Source organism: Etheostoma spectabile, chromosome 23, assembly GCF_008692095.1.
Source record: "Etheostoma spectabile isolate EspeVRDwgs_2016 chromosome 23, UIUC_Espe_1.0, whole genome shotgun sequence".
Lineage (NCBI taxonomy): Eukaryota > Metazoa > Chordata > Actinopteri > Perciformes > Percidae > Etheostoma > Etheostoma spectabile.
Genome location: NC_045755.1, coordinates 6,966,502 through 6,976,180, shown reverse-complemented (window position 1 = coordinate 6,976,180; position 9,679 = coordinate 6,966,502). Strand labels below are relative to the sequence as shown.

Genomic DNA, 9,679 nt, shown 5'->3' with positions numbered 1-9,679 from the left:
ACCTGCATTGCAGTATTTGAGGTCTTGTGGATCCATGTCTACTTGTGTCCTCACTTGCCCTGCAGAGAAAACACAAGACACAGAAAAATACTCAAAAGATAAATTAAAAGAGTGGAACGTTTCGCTCCCTTGTTTCGACCTGCACTGTGAAAAGTGATCAAGATCAGTGATTGATTAGGACGTGTGGCGCTCCGTTTTGTTGCGTGTTGTTCTCATACAGTGTGCCAGTAGAAGCTGAGCACAGGACATCCTGGAACATTTCTGCTGTTACATGTCAGTGCTGTTGGGCAGAGCTCCAGCTCAGATGTATTCATTCTTTTCAACCATAAGTTTGGTTTGTAATTACATCAAAAATCATTAGCATTTGTGAATCATTAATAATAGTTATGTTTTTTATACATACAAAAATATCAAAGAGACTTTATTTCCATGAAGTACAATCATGAGGTGAATTGAGGTAAAAGCTCATTCTATGCTTTCTTTCAATAAACAGGCACAATAAAGGAGATGCATGTGAAAGTAAACATCAAAGTTGGACTAACTGAGATACAGGTTGTGCAAACAGGCGCAGCCATCCAACACTAAAATGTGTCTATTCAGACTGTACAATAATAAACACTTTACTGATTTATTTTCTTTCCTTTAGGAAGGCAAAGCAAAAAGTCAGTTGCAGCCTCGGACACACAAGTCAAACAGTTAAAGAGGCTAAGAAGGTGGTTTCAGTTAGAATATTATAGAAACTTGTTTCATTCCTAAAAATCCCCTTTTACTGCAATTTGTACACAAAACCCTGAAAATGAGATAATCTACAATTAGGGTTTAGGTCATGCCGTTTCAACATTTCTAGCATTTGCCTTGGCCTGCATTTGATTCTTGGAACGAGTGTTATCCAACATGAAATGTGTCTGAGAACAAATTCTAACTCAGCAACCTTAACCAAATAAATCTATTTGACGTTGACATCCAAAATATGATTGCAGTTTGGGATATCAGTTGCATTGTGGCTGCCACAGGAAATCTACTTAAATATTTGAGCCCTTTATCTCTCACCCAGAAGGATTATCATTATGTTTAGCTTGTGTTCTTTCCTTATTATCACAGCTTTAAAGAATGCAAGGGATTCAGAATCTTTCACTGTGCCTCAACACTGGCCTTGATAAAGCCAGTGGTACAGTTTGTGTAGGTGTTTTATATTTTGTCACCTCCTAAGTACATAATGAGGGCAGTCTCTTTTTGCTGTGGGTATGTTAAAACTAAACCTGAAGAATCTGCACTGTTCCCCACAGAGCCCTGCTTCATTTGCTTTTCATCTCTCCTTTCCTATCCCCCCTCCCCATCTTCTCACAGGACTCATGAACTCTACATAAACCCGCCGATTCCCCCAGAACGCTGGTGTCTATCCAACATCAGTAAACTAGACATAAAACAAAAAAGTGAGAAAACGAAATAGACAATACGGTATAGAGAATGAAGAGCAAGGGGGAGGGAATGAGAGAGACAGAGCAGGAGGCCAGATTGCAGAGGGTTAAATCAATGCAGCGGCCTGGTCCCTTTTTTTCATCTCCCCTCTCTTTTTTTCATTTTTTTCTCTCTCTCTCAAATGATTCACAGTGGAAAGAAAAGGCCTTTTCCTTGTCCTCAGTTGAACTCCACATCAGCTTCCTGTTAGAAAAGCAAGAAGGAAACACCCAGAGCAACACGCGCGTGCGCACATATACACTCAAAAACACACAGAGGAAGGCCTTCACTAGTGGATTCTTCACAGCAAAAGAAATTAGGTCAAACACTTAAATGCCCTGCACTGAGATGCACAGAGATTTTAATTGTGAAGTGTTTGGTGGGGACAGCAAAGACATACCGGGGAAACAAACATGAATGCAAACAAACAAACGCTAGTTGCACTTGAAAATACATACAAGCTACACGTTATACTGTCATCTCATGGCTTGCAACGTTATTAATACCAAAACTAAAAGACAAAATAATCAATTACACGCCCACCGCTCCTACTGTTAATATAACATCCATCTGTACAACTTAGAAAATGACATGGTGGCTCGGATACACAATAATATAAATGATATGTATTAAATAAAAGTCTCAGAAAAACAACTTAAAGTCCCTTCACAGGCAGAAACTAACACACTATGTGCATACATTCTCAAAATGCAAGATGACCTGATGAGTAAAGTGACAGGAGTCTCTGTGAGCCTCTACAACAACGCTCGGGACAGGATGGGACAGCACAGCACGCCACATTGCAGCATCAGCCGTGCACAGTGAAAATCCCCGCCCCGCCGACTCCATGGCCGCCCACCCTCTGACCTGAAATGCCCTTAAAGAAACAACACACCATATCACCATCACATCCAATCAACTATTCATAGAAAAGCTGGATTGCGCTCAGCCCGATATTGCTGTTTAGGGTTTCAATCAATTGCGTGAGATGGAGAGTGGAATGGAGAATGAAGCTGTTTGGTAAGGAAATAAAAAAAATATTTGGGTGAATCCAAGCCTCCTCTCCTCTCCATACTGGCCACAGCTAAGTATGGCCAACAACCGAGCTCTGAGCTACAGGGTTAATCAGACGATAATCACGCCAATTTTCATTCTGTCGCCATGTGCTTGTTCTTGTCCCACTGACTCACAGTGGTGAAATGAGCCCCAGTGCATTGTCTGAGGGACACCTGTGTTTCTGCTCCATTTTCTTGAAGGCACAATGGCATTTCCCGGTTTATAACGGTGACTCGGCTTTATAAACATGCAAAATCAGAATATTAATATGTCTCATTAAAAAACTGTCTTTGTAACCAACGACTGCGGCCAAAAGGTCATTTGGACCCTGTTCACATTTTGGCTTCTGACAGCTCTGTTCCTCTTTCCAATGAAAGAGCCTTGGAGGGGGAGAGAATGTGGTATTAGCACAACACCATATTTCTGTCACAGAACTTTTCTCAGGAAACACTGCTGCGTTGCAATTTCGACTGACACTCCAGTATGAGTAGAATCTTAACCGGCAGGTCGGGCTAGCCTGCAGACACAGCTTTGAGAGCACACACACACACACACACACACACACACACACACACACACACACACACACTCCACACACACACACACAACACACACACACACACACACACACACACAACACACACACACACACACACACACACACACACACACCACACACACACACACACACACACACACACACACACACACACACACACACACACACACACACACACACACACACACATGGGCGGATGTGCACAATGCCAGAATGATCTGAAAGGGGAACAACCCCTAATAGTGTGGTTCGTGCCACATTTAAACTTTTGACTTGTGCTGAGCTAAAGGTGCTGTAGGTAAAAATGATCCTTGGCATTAACAATATCTGTGGCTGAATCTCATAAAAAAACATGGGGACATTTGGAATGGGCCGTAAAGCAGGACACGCACAATTTAAATCCTGCGTCTTCATGCAGTGTAAACAATAATGTAACACAAGGTACGCTAATTTTCTTTCTACTATATTAAATGCACTGTTCCATTTTGCTTTAGTTGTTCAGAGACAGAGGATTGCCCAGATTGATATTTTTTTTAAATGTGCTATTTTAACAATGAATAATCTATAGCCAAATGAAGAAAAGATTTAGGCCACACATCAAACTTTTATATGAACCTTAAAAACTACTTATTTGTTCTGTTCTCTAATACAGTACCTGATGAATGTGCAGCTCTTGTTATGACTGTTCAAGCACACACACACACACACACACACACACACACACACACACAACACACACACACACACACACACATTATAACGCCAAAAAAATATTATCATATAGGCTACATCCACGCTTTAATTCCTCTAAGCAATTTAAGTTTCTATCTTTAAAAAAACAAAACATTTTTATTATTTTAAAGACGCTCACTGTACACCTGAGAATTAGTCAGGAAACCCACACAGGATTTTAGCCATTAAAAATACATTCAGCTAATGCTGAGTTAGCTCTTCTCAGATTTCAATGAATTCATTTCATCAAAAACTTCTCTCAAGAAAACCACAGTGAAACATCCGGGGAAACCGCACAGCTCTACCATATGTTCTCATGTCTTACATACACTGATTATCTCAGGGTGAACAGCTCGGGAGACGCCGCTTTTCTAATTAAATGCACATTTTACTGAAATCCTGTAAATTGCTTGGAGAGCGGTGATGTTTTCCGCTGGATTGAAGTGATCTGCCCGGCAGCCTATCTATGCTTGCATCGGGGACAACAAAGGAAAAGATTATGCCTCTCTGCAAAGGGAAACTAGGGCACTAAGCGACCTCGTTCCTTGTATTTTGAGGGAGAATTTACAGTCTGGCGACCATGTCTCGTCGTCACGTAAAGACTGGGAGGTGTTTGAGACTTGTTCGCAAATTTACAGACAATTATGTTGAGCTATTAAACTGTTATTCCGAAAGCGGTTGTTTTTAGCACCCTGGAAACTTCCCCCCAAGGACTGTGGATCGGTTCAGTCATAACAGTGTCAATATCCACTGACCCAGTCTGGGGGAAATACATATAGTCTATATAGCTGTATGCTTACGCTCAAAAAGTCGATGTTCGTTGTAAATTTTACGCACTTTACGCAAATGCAAACCTCTTTAAAAATCGCCTTATTAATAGAAAATGGCAAATTCAAGTGTACGCACCCATGGTCTCGAGTTCAAGTTGGATGGTATATCTTCCTCCGGGGTGTCCAACTCCAAGTCAGCGGTCTTTATATCTTCTATACGGTGGCTCGATCGTCTCTGGGAACCAAAAAAAAACGGAAATAAAAAAAGCACAAAGCCATAGCATATTTGTAGGCTGAGAAGTAGAAAAAAAATCGTCATGTTGGATGTGCTAGGAGACAGTCTCCGTGAGCTGTTACCGGGGCACGAAAGAGTTGTTCCCCTCTCTCTCTCTCCGCAGCCGTCCAGCTCGGTTCAGTGGGGGCACAGGCTGCAGGCTGCAGGCTGCGTCGCGCGTCCTTCGCCGCCGATGAACCAGATGCGTCAAGTTCAGCTGAGGTGAAGCCTCGTTATACAACCGGACTGGGTGTGCAGCGACATGCACTATCGGGCTATTTAATGTCTTCAAAAGGGAGAAAAAAAAGAGAAGGCACACCACATTAAAATATCTACAAAAACTAGTCTGTTGAGATGATTATTAAGGATTGCCTCACTTCTCCCTCCTCCTACTGCCCCCTCCGCGGATCTAAAAAGCACTATTTGCTTTAGTGAATTTACCTGATGTCAGCCTTAAGTGTGATACATTTTCCTTCCCATACACTTTGCTGTGGGCTGAAAATATATCCGCGAAATTATAAATAGCACTTCATTATCACACGGGACTATAATGACTATACTATGATTATAAGTACAATTTCAAGACAAGGTCACTTTAAAGTCACAATTTGAGTGTCATACGCAAACTTCAACTCCATCTTGGATTGGTTTAGACACAAAATGCCGTTTTATCGTTCGTATAATCCCCCACCTGCATGTTTAATAGCAAGCTTGCCACATGCTTAAGCTAAACATCCTCATTCATATTAAAGTATTTCAAACAAGTAGTGTTAAAGAAAACTAACAAGTAAGCTAATAGGCTAGTTAATAGCATACCTTAAATGTGGCTGTATCACCCTCCAACTATATACACAAAGAGCACCGATAACAGAAATAAACATATTAAAACATGGCCAAATTGTTCATGCTACCTATAGTTTTAGCACTACAACTGGGTCTACTTGTTTTTCTTTTTATGCTAGCTAACAGTCATACATAATTTAAAGCTGCATTTCTCACACCTGTTTGCTTGCGTTAATTGGCTTGATTCGGTTTCGTCCCCTCTGTAAATTAATGAAGGTCTAGCTATCCAGTTAGACACCACAGGTGACTTGAAGACAAGCCCAGACTTGTTACCCGATTTGCCTCACAGACACTTTATTGATTAATCAGCTGTGGAGATGAGGCAAGACGGAGCTGTTAAAGGACCATTCTGTCATACATTTACTCTCAAACAGTTTAATATGATTCTTAATTTAAGTAGATGACCATACAACATGGACTTCAAATTGTCAATATTGTATTTCCTATTGAAAAAAATATCTGTAAGGAAGTGAGCATATCTATTAGTAGAACATATCAGATTATGCCCATTTTCCTTTTCTTTATGTGTTTGCTCTGTAAAACTGGTTATACTTTTGAAAACACATACAGTACACTGCAAATGCAGACACAGATATATTTTCAGTAGAATAAAGACATAACTGAAATAGTCACCTGCAGAGTCACACTATTAAAATACAGGGACAGAAATTAAAGTGCATGTTAATTAAAGTGCATCTGTTTTCAGATTTAGCCTTATACTGTGGGTAATACTCTTTAAATTAAAGGCCTGGATAAAAAATAACTTTTAATATGGACTCCCTGGAATTTTTAAGACCACACTCCTTCACTTTGATTTCAGTACCTATAAGTCAATTATTGAATTTACAAATTAAATAAAATGTCCTCATGGTGAATTTCAATTCAATCCATTGAAAAATCTGTTATTGTCCCTTAAAAGTCTACTGGTTTGAAGAAAGTGTTTTACAAAAAAATAAAACATTAAACATTATAACCTGGGAACAACACAGAAATGCTTTAGGCAAAATTAATAATGTACTTAAAAAGCCAAGGATTTTTTTGCACGAGTTAAATCACCACTCCCACTGTGAACCTGCACAACAGAGGTGAGTATATTGAGTGGTGGTAAATCTGTATTGACATGTGATATTACAGTTGCACTCAGTGACCGTGCTCTGTGTACAGTACACCTATATCCATCAGCACAGAAAGATATAGGATTAGGGGTGTGTGTGTGTGTGTGTGTGTGTGTGTGTGTGTGTGTGTGTGTGTGTGTGGTGGGTTGGGTTTAAAAGTAAAATAAAGCTGAACTGTTAACAAGTATTAAAAACTGGGTGGTCCACGGATCAGAAAGACTGCTTTATAAATGAATGCTGTGTGTGCACTTTAACATTGGCTAAATCATTGCTCATCCTTTTAGCCAATTCTAAACAAATGCTTCAAAAAGAGTGACATTATTATCAGTATGTAATTAATTAGAGTACTATTTGTCAAAGCATTTATATATATATATATAAAAAAGTACTTATGACATAAAATCCAATCAGATTTTTCTCTACAATAGTGACTTTACATGACTTTTTTAAAATTCAGGTTTTTTTTGTTTGTTTTTTTACAGCTCTCTGTATTTATTCCAATTAATATACAAGCCTGTTATTGGAGCTTCTAATGGTCCATATCTTATAATTATATTATTATGTAAGAATTTATCACATATTATGGAACATACAGAAGTATGCCGATATGACACTTGCAGTTTGGGCAAGCCTTAAAATGTATAGATTTGATCTATACATTTATTTTTGTTTGTTTTTGAATATATATTTTTATTAGGTAACAAAACATTGTTAATAAAGCTATTTGAATTTAACTGATTTTTTTCAACTGTGACTGTTTCATTTTGCATTGAAAATATAAAGAAGAGATAATAAGGAAGAAATAATTTTGCATAGTTCCGCTTACTCAAAATAATGTCCCCAGTGAGACGTCCCTGAGCAGCAGCTTTCAAACCTTACAATACGCAGAAAAATCAAAATGTTGCATATATTTATATATATCACTTTAAGTAATGGATATACTGTATTAAGCACTTATCATCCAAAACCTTACACCTAAATGGACTTTAGCACTCAATACTCATCAATCTTTCATTTTATACAATTTGTACATTCAATCACATCAATTAGGAAAAAAGTATTGACTCCACCATTTCCCATAATTTACACCAGAAACATGTGAGGAGGTGAGGAGAGGACAGGGGATCTTGTGGAGGTGGCAGGGCGCTCCATTTGGCACTGCTAATTTGCAATCAGACACTCTCTTTGAGCTCTTTCCCTACCATGTCTCCAGACAGTGTGGATGGCAGCTGAGACAAAGCTAGCATTCTCCGCCGACCAAGGCCCCTCTTAGTTTTATTTCAGGCCACTGCTCTCAGACACAGACCATTATGCATGGAGCACCCAAAGTAAGGCAGCTAGAGAGGAGAGAAGGAAGGAACAAGTTTGGAGCATGAAGCGGAGGAGAGAGCGAGGGGAGGTGTGGTGTGGTGTGGAAAAAAAGTAGGAGGAGGCTTTGTGAAGGGCCAAACTGCTGTATCTCCCCCACTGCACTCACTGCCTACCCTCCTTTAGCGGCTCCTTCCCCTCCTTGGATGGTACCCCGGCCTGTGTTTCCCCGCTAACATGCTGCAGTGCAGTGCCACGCCCCACCTAGCACCATGAAAAGACTCAAGACTTGATCGATCACACTGCTCAGACCCAGAAGGCTGATCGTGACCTTTTCCCCTTCACCATCTTAAGTTACGTTTTAGTCACTCTGTGCAAAATCTGGTTATAGATAAGTATTTCAAGTGTATGAAGTTCGATAAACTCTTGGCAGCTAAATTTGGATGCTCCACATACATCAAACAGAAAATATACTATAAGGTTTATCATAAGGGTGCAGTGATCCGATACACCGGATCTGTATCGTGCCTGATCCTTTGTGATGGGTGTGCACTCAATAGCTTTTATTCAAGTTTTGTTTAGTGTAGGTTGGCTGAGCATGCATGTTTTTACAGTAACACCCTGCTTAGGGAAATAATGAAAATAAGTAAATGATAGTATTTTTTTTCTGGGGCTTGCTTAGAAGAGCATGTGTCCTTAATGGTTCAGTGTAACTTAGCTTATTTCTTCTTTTAGAAATCAATTGTGGGAGCACACGTGCGTGTCTGAATGTGTCCGTGGACCTGGGTTATCACTTTATTATCAGCAGTCCTGTGGGTGTACAGTATGTTGTGGCTGGGTTGCCACAGGTAACAGGTCAATGATTACCCAGAGGGCCTGGGGTGTCCTCAAGCTCAGGTCAGAACTACTTCTCCGTGAGAGAAAAGGACAACAGTGGGCTGCAGCTGCCATCTGTAACTCTAGGCCTGCGCCGTTATCAGCGTCTTATCTGCTTGAAAAGCTGCATTGTGTTCACATTGTGTGAGTGGGCTGTGATATGAGCGGGGCCACGCTTCAGGAGTTTGTGCTGTATTTTATGAAGTGATGACATGATCCTTTTTTTTTTGCTAGTGGTCATTTTAAACAAGTAGGTGCTACATTTTTTATATTATTTACATGGTTATTTTGGGCTGCTTTAAATACAGATCTGCCACGTGTTTCAGCCATGATTAAATCAATGAATCAATGACTGGACTGTTGTCCTTCATTACACATCAATAATGTTTAAAAGCAGGCTCCAAAAAGTAAAGCTAACAGAAACACAGAGGGGGGAAAAAACTGCCTCAGTCCTCTTTGGTTTGGGCCGATTCCCACAGGTTGCCTCACTTATTAGCTGCTTTCCTGCGCTAGACCGAAGAGCACAATCCCTCTCAGTCTCACTCGAACACATAACAATGCCAGGAATGGCTGCATTTGTGCAGTACGACCATTAGGCAACATCCGTCTGCCTAATTCATTCAATTTCTCCCTCTGCCATGCCAGCACAATTGGCCCGAAAGGGTGCAGGTGGGGGAGCAGAAGAGGG

At 40.3% G+C, this 9,679-nt stretch overlaps 1 long non-coding RNA gene across 1 annotated transcript in view; it reads right to left on the bottom strand.

Annotated features, from left to right (window-relative positions):
* LOC116672833 (uncharacterized) overlaps window positions 1–5,193 on the bottom strand; it is a 31,375-nt gene extending 26,182 nt beyond the window's left edge. The window contains exons 1-2 of the long non-coding RNA XR_004327649.1: window positions 4,712–5,193; window positions 3–59 (exon numbers count right to left, since the gene is read on the bottom strand). This is a non-coding gene — a long non-coding RNA (uncharacterized LOC116672833). The remainder of the gene's footprint in view (window positions 1–2; window positions 60–4,711) is intronic.
* Between the last annotated feature and the right edge of the window lie 4,486 nt (window positions 5,194–9,679).